This window comes from Magnolia sinica, chromosome 12, assembly GCF_029962835.1.
Source record: "Magnolia sinica isolate HGM2019 chromosome 12, MsV1, whole genome shotgun sequence".
Classification (NCBI taxonomy): domain Eukaryota; kingdom Viridiplantae; phylum Streptophyta; class Magnoliopsida; order Magnoliales; family Magnoliaceae; genus Magnolia; species Magnolia sinica.
Genome location: NC_080584.1, coordinates 34,957,220 through 34,964,411, shown reverse-complemented (window position 1 = coordinate 34,964,411; position 7,192 = coordinate 34,957,220). Strand labels below are relative to the sequence as shown.

General features: G+C 36.5%; 1 non-coding gene across 1 annotated transcript; it reads left to right on the top strand.

Moving 5' to 3' along the window:
* The first annotated feature begins 5,648 nt into the window (after window positions 1-5,648).
* LOC131222144 (small nucleolar RNA R71) lies at window positions 5,649-5,753 on the top strand. Its single transcript, XR_009159852.1, has one exon. It is a non-coding gene; the product is annotated as a small nucleolar RNA R71 (small nucleolar RNA).
* Window positions 5,754-7,192: the final 1,439 nt, after the last annotated feature.

Below are 7,192 nucleotides of genomic sequence, written 5' to 3'. Positions count from 1 at the left end.
CTGCGCTGGTACTTGAAGTGAACTGGTGGAGGCCATAATTTGAAGATTTACCCCAAACTGATGTAATGCCTCTATCGTCTAGCTTCAAGATACCGAAGCTTGACCTAAAACCTTTGCCCACTGATCTTAAACAGGTTTATTTAGGTCAAGAAGAGATACCCGGTGGTGATTTCATCCCACCTTGAGAATAAAATAGGAGAGTATGCTCATTTCTACTCTCAAAAAAGATAAAGGAGTTATTGGGCATATCATTACAGATCTCGATGTGGTGAATGAACTCTTTTCAACTGAATGTTTCGACTCTTTGGAGATTCAAATCATTCCATGATACGAAATATGGTGAATGCCTTGCTAGACAATACCTCAGTAGTTGATACTAACCAAGAGAACCCTTACTCTAAAGAACCTCCTTCCACAGATCTTGAATGTTTACCATAACAGGAAGAGGAGGTGAAAATTGAACCTAAGTCTGAAACTTCGGAATGTGTTGAGGCTACATCACCTGCTGAGAGTTTTTCTGAATTTTACTTACTTGTAGTCTTTGATTCATCATATTGCTCTAACTTTAAAAATTTGTTTGTCATAGGTGAATTATATATACTTTGTATACCTCAAGCGATTCATCAATGATTTTTTTACTAAGGCCTTTAAATTTCTCTAGAAAATCATGCTCCAGGGCATCCAAGTCTATTGCAGAAAGGGCTTTTGGATGATCTTGTTGAGAAACTTACTGAGGAATTTATCAAAAAACTGGTCGGAGGAGGAACCTTGCGGCATGACTGAGTAGCTTTCTCTTGCTTTCCTAGTTTAAGATTATTGCTTTCATATACTGTAGGATTATGATAGCTTTCTTTTCTCTGTTTATGATATTTTTCTTTTCACTGTTTAGGATAGTTTGCTTTCTGTCGGTTTAAATTCTTGTGCTAACCCATCTTCACATTGAGATCCTTGTGAAAAAGCCTCAAAATTCCTTCTTCAGGTACTACCTTTCCCTCACTTCTCCTTTATTTTTGTTGCCTCATTTCCATTGAATGCTTATCACTTTTCCATTGAGGACAATGTAGATTTTAGGTTGGGGGTATGGATTAGGCAGGCTAATCAATTGTTTTCTTAGTCTTTAGGCGAAATTGTGAAAAATTGAGAAACTTTTCTGAAATTTCTGCAAATTTAAGTGATCTCGAAGTTAATCCATGAATTAGAACTGTAAGATACTTAATGTTGATGCCTTATGTCTCTTGGATTTTAGTTACTTAGGAGATCTCAAAATTAAGTAATTGATCCTCGATTAAAAGTTTTAAACATTGATTGAGTCATGATTTCATATGTCACATCCAGCTTACATATTAAAGTGTCAGTTTGATATTAAATTATTAACATGAGATTATTAAGCTCGAAGGAACCCACCTGTGGAATTTGTCCATCATGTTTTTTTTATTAAAAATAATAATACCCAGCTAAAAAAAAATAGTTGTCTTCGAAAAGGCCACCTATTAAAGATCTTTAAAAAGGTTGACATACGTAGAAGCCATCGATGGAAAAATCAAAAGCTGGAGGAATAAAAGAGAGAATTAAAATATGAACAATAAGGAAAGTTTTGGTTGTCTTGAATGCTCTTTTAATTATCAATGTTATCATGAAAGTGAAGCATTTAACCTTCACCCATGAAACTCAATGTTTGGAATTGTTATAATTGGAGGTTTAATGCTTTAAACTTGATTATAAAACTTACCGAGTGCTAGAGTTTAGGAGAAGGTAATGCATAACATTAATGTATTTTAGAATTCTATTATCTGGATTGCTTTTTAAAACCACTTGAGCTTATAGAAATTATCCCGTGGTTCTCAAAATATTTTTCACATACTTTGCTCAGGACTAGCAAAATGCTTGTTGAGGATTGTGTTGAGGGTCAAATATTACATATTATCCCCCATTTATATCTTGGTTTTATGAACATGATAATGCTTAATGTTCTATTTTACTTATGTTTATCTTGCAAGGTGAATTTAAGAGCTTGGATTGAAAAGGGTGTTAAAATCATGGATTTGATGCTCAAGAATCACCAAGGCAAAGGATGGATCTTAGGAGAATAAGATTGAAGAATTCACATGCTAAAGATCCAAGAAAATCAAGTGAGGAATGAAGAGAATCAAAGATTTAAAGTGAAGAAAAAGAATCCTGAAATCGTCCTGAAAAAGCATATTCTAAAACTCTGGGTCATTTTATGAAATTGTGCAGAGTGAGTCTATTTTGGAAAACTGCATAAAGTGAGTTTATTTTAGCAAACTGCATAAATTTGATGCGGTTTGTAGAGTTTTCCAACTACGTGCGAAAGTTAGAGTTCCACAACTATAAATAAGACTCCCTAGGATGTTTCTATGCATCTTCTAGGGTTTAAAGAGTGGAGCAAAATGGTGGAGAAGCCGTCGCCAAGAGTTTTTCTTCTTCTTCCTTAGTTGTTTTCATGTTTTTCTAAGAGACTTTGGTCCAATCATATCTATGGTTGGCTAAACCTCTTAGATAGGGCTAAGAGGTGAAGCTTGTAGCATGATGGGATGTTTCTATTGCTTTGATTCATGTTTATGTTGAACTCTATGGATTTTAATTTGATATTTAAGGAATACTTTTAGTTTTTAATGATTTATTGTGACTCAAATTACAGTAGATCTGCAATAGCTTTGAATATCTTCTTTTCTTGATTTGAGATTGTGAAATTAGTAAGTCCTATTGTTCACCATCGTCCCTTGGGAATGGTAGGGTGATGGAATCCTTCCTAGTCTTCACAATTCTCCTACTTTGAGATCATAGGATTGGTAAATCCTGTTGTTTGCCATTGTCTCCTGGGCATGGTCTGGTGATGGAATCCCTGCCAATTATCACAGTTCTTCTTCATTGAGAATTAGGTCAATGGAAGTTCATATTTGGTTTTATTAATATATCTTCTAATTGGTAGGATATGACTCCAATTCTAATTGTGTTACTTGAATCAAGCAAGAGGGCTCCCTGATCACTACAATTGGGTCCTTGACATCCTAGTTCCCACCTTTAAATTCTTAGTTTTAATTACTTTATTCACAATTACTCTCTCAATCACTTCAGAATTAATTTTACATCATCTTCTAGTTCTACTTCTAGTTAATTTCAGAAACGCACAAGATCAGTCCCTATGGATTCGACCTCAGTCTCATCAAGATTATTACTACATCGTGACCCTACACTTGGGGTTGTGAACAGCTATCTCTACTTGATTGTAGCCCGAATACCCGTTAAGGAAGCAATAGTAAGAATGACCAGCTAGCTTTTTCAAAATTTGATCATTGAAGGGCAAAGGAAAGTCGTCCTTCCGTGTGACGGTATTCAATTTTCTGTAGTCAATGCACATTCTCCAACTAGTAGTAACTCTAGTTGGCATGAGTTCATTGTTAGCATTGGCTATGATAGTGATTCCGGACTTCTTAGGAAACACCTGAATTGGACTCACCCATTGACTGTAAGATATAGGGTAAATGAGACCCATATCTAACAACTTAAGTACCTCTCATTTAACGACTTCCTTTATGTTTGGATTTAATCAACGTTGTGGTTGTCGGGAGGTTTTCTCATTATCCTCTAGATGAATGCGGTGAGTACAAATCAAAGGATCAATTCCCTTGAGGTCCGTAATCGACCATCCAAGAGCTCTTTTATACTTAATGAGAGTAGAAATAAGTATACTCTCTTTTTCTTGCTCAAGGTGGGACGAAATCACCACCGGGTATGTCTCATCTTAACCTAAGTAGACATATTTAAGATCAATGGGCAAAGGTTTTAGGTCAAGCTTCGGTGCCATGAGATTAGACGGTAGAAGCACTACATCAGTTTGGGGCAATTTTTTAAATTGTGGCCTCCACCGGTTAACTTCAAGTACTAGCGTAGCATCACGCAAGGCATCCAACTCCCTAATCACATCATCATCTAAATCAAAGGAGTGGGCTAAGCCCGTCTCTAGAGGGTTAGAGTATAGAGTTAGAAGTGCTCTATCTTCCACAAAAGAATCGATCATGTTAATGTTGTAGGTATCGTCATCATCCTCTAGCTGTTTGCTCATATTGAAAAAGATGTTGAGCTGCAATGTCATATTTCTAAAGGATAGATTCATGATTCCATTCCTACAATTAATGAAGGCATTTGATGTAGCAAGGAATATGTGACCAAGAATGACAGGTATCTGAGTGTCACATCCATGATCGGTTGAGTATCCAGAACAATAAAATCTACTAGATAGTAGAATTTGTCAATTTGGACCAACACATCCTCAATCATCCCTCTTGGTATACAGACTGAGCGATCGACTAGTTGTAACGTGGTCCCGGTGGGTTTTAATTCACCTAGACCCAATTATTCGTAAACCAAGAATGGGATCAGATTTACCCTTGCCCCTAAGTTAAGAAGTGTGTGCTCAATCCGGTATTCCCAATTACATAAGTGATGGTTGGGCTACCAGGATCTTTGTATTTTTGTGGCACATCTTACTTGAGGATTGCACTCATTTTTTCTGTCAAAAAGAATTTCTTTTGTATGTTTTGCCATCTTTTGGCAGTGCATAGATCTTTCAAAATTTTGGCACGTGAAAGGATTTGTTTAACGACATCCAGTAGAGGGATGTCAACCTTCACTTGTTTAAGCACCTCTAGAATATCCTAAGAGTTAGATAGAGGTTTTGTTGTAATCAACCGCTGAGGGAATGGCGCAATTAGCTTACTTTGAGGTTCCAGTTCTAACCCATGTGGAGCAATGTTGGGTCTATCATTCTCATCTTCTTCCGGGTTAAGCTTTTAAGCCCTTACCGGAATTGATTTTTCAATTGTCTTTCCACTCCTAAGGGTGGTGATAGACTTAGCTTGCTCTTATTGATTTGAAAAGCTTGGGTCACTAATTTCATATTGCAGTTTTGGATTTGGTGGAGGTTAGGATGGAAGAGTCCCTTTCTCTCCAATCGTTAAGTGTGACTCAATACATTGAATGGCCTTGGTAAGGTCTTGAAAGGCTTGTAATGTGCCTTGATTGAAAAGCTCTTGGTTTTAGATGTGTTTTAAAACCGGATCCTCCTTAGGCTTCTTTTGATTTAAGAGTTGAGTCAGGGCCTCTTGTGGGTTAGCCGTTTGTCCATTCCTCTAACTGAAATTTGGATCTTTCCTCTAGCTGGAATTGTATGTATTCAAGGTGGGTCCACTAAAAGGTCTTTGGTAGTTGTTTACGATATTCGATTGCTTATTTAATATTTTTTAAAAAGCAAGAATTGTTGGACAATTTTTAATTGTATGTATATTGCAGGCACAAATACCACAAACAACTTCCTCAGCCTTATCAGGTTCTGCCTTTTTAAGTTCCATAACGTCAACTTTTCTTGTGAGTTTGGCCACTCTTGCATTTATATCATCTTCCTCTTTTAAAACATAAATTCCTCCCCTTTCCTTTGATTGAGTAGGCTTAGAAGTGATGGTTTCTGAGGAGGTATCACATGATTGTGCATTTTCAGCAAGTTTAGAAAAATAATCCCATGCATTATTGGGTTCCTTGTTCATGAATTCTGCATTACACATCTCTCCATAAATTGGCGCATAGGTGAGGTCAGTCCATCATAGAAAAAGCTTATTATTCGCCATGTTTCGTAGCCATGTTGTGGACATGAATTTATGAGATCCTTATATCGCTCCCAACATTGGAAGGTCTCATCCTCTTTTTGTGCAAAATTCATGATTGCTTTCCTTAAGGTATTTATTTTATAATATGGAAAGAACTTTTTAATAAATTCCCTTGTCATATTAGCCCATGTGCCAATGGACCGTGGTCTTAAGAAATGTAACCACGACTTAGCTTTTTCTTTCAAGGAGAAAGGGAACAATTTCAGTCTTACTGTGTCCTCAGACACATTTGAGAAGTGTAATGTAGATATTCTCTCATCAAACTCTTTCATATGCAAGTATGGACTTTCAGATTCTAGTCCATGAAACTTAGGAAGGAGTTGAATCACTCCCGGTTTAACATCCACAGTTCCTGCATTCAATGGGAATATCACACAAGAAGGTGTACTAACCCCCATCGGTTGTAAATAATCTCGGAAAGTACAAGGAGAGGGTGCATGATGTACCTCATTCTCATCTTGAACTTCCACCACTGGGTGTTGAGGTTGATGTGTACCCATAACTTCTACTAACTCAAAGGATCTTAAGTGGTGTCTAATCTAGTGATAGATAGGCAACCCTTCAATTAATCCTCCTTCACTCAAGAGATGGAGAGTGTTATCACGAACCCAGTTGGGCATGAAACACTAGCAGCCCTTAAAACTAAACAACTAAACTTAAAAAGGGAAATTAAAAACTACAGCAAGAGAAAACTAAAAAGATCAGAGAGAGTTGGAGAGAGGTTACCCGATTAGAGTTGCAATGTTAAGATCCTACAAACCAGAAAACAAAGTTAGTTCTAAAAATAATTGCAGAAAATCCTAACCCAGAAACAAAAACTTAAACTTAATCCCAAACTAATTCTAATACTAATTAATTTCAAAAAAATGTAGTTGTAGTCCCCGACAACGGTGCCAAAAACTTGTTCACAACGCCAAGTGCAGGGTCACGATCTAGTAATAACTCGATGAGACTGAGGTCGAATCCCCAGGGACTAATCTTGTACATATTCTGAAAACAACTAGAACTAGAACAAGATCTAAATCTAAAATCTGAATAAAAGAAAGTGATTGTGAATAAAGTATCATCAATCTAAAAGGAAACTAGAGCACCAAGGATCCGCTTGTAGCTATCAAGATGCTACCTTGCTTGATTCAATAAATACAATTGGAATTGGCATCCTATTCTATCCAATTGGAAGAAAAGAGAATTAAAGCACAATATGAACTTTGCATTGAATTAGTTCATACATGAAGGAGTATTGTGATGATTAAAAGGGATTCCATCATCCTACCATGCCCAGGAGACGATGGTGAACAACAGGATTTACCGATCTCACAATCTCAGAATGAAAAAGAAGATATTCAAAGATATCACAACGTCTATTGTAATTTGAGTCACAATAAACCATAGAAAAATGAAAATATTCCTTAACTTCAAAATAGAAATCAATGAAGTTCAACATAAACAAGAATCAAAGTAAAATAAACATCCCAATACACTACAAGCTTCACCTCTTACCCCTATTTAAT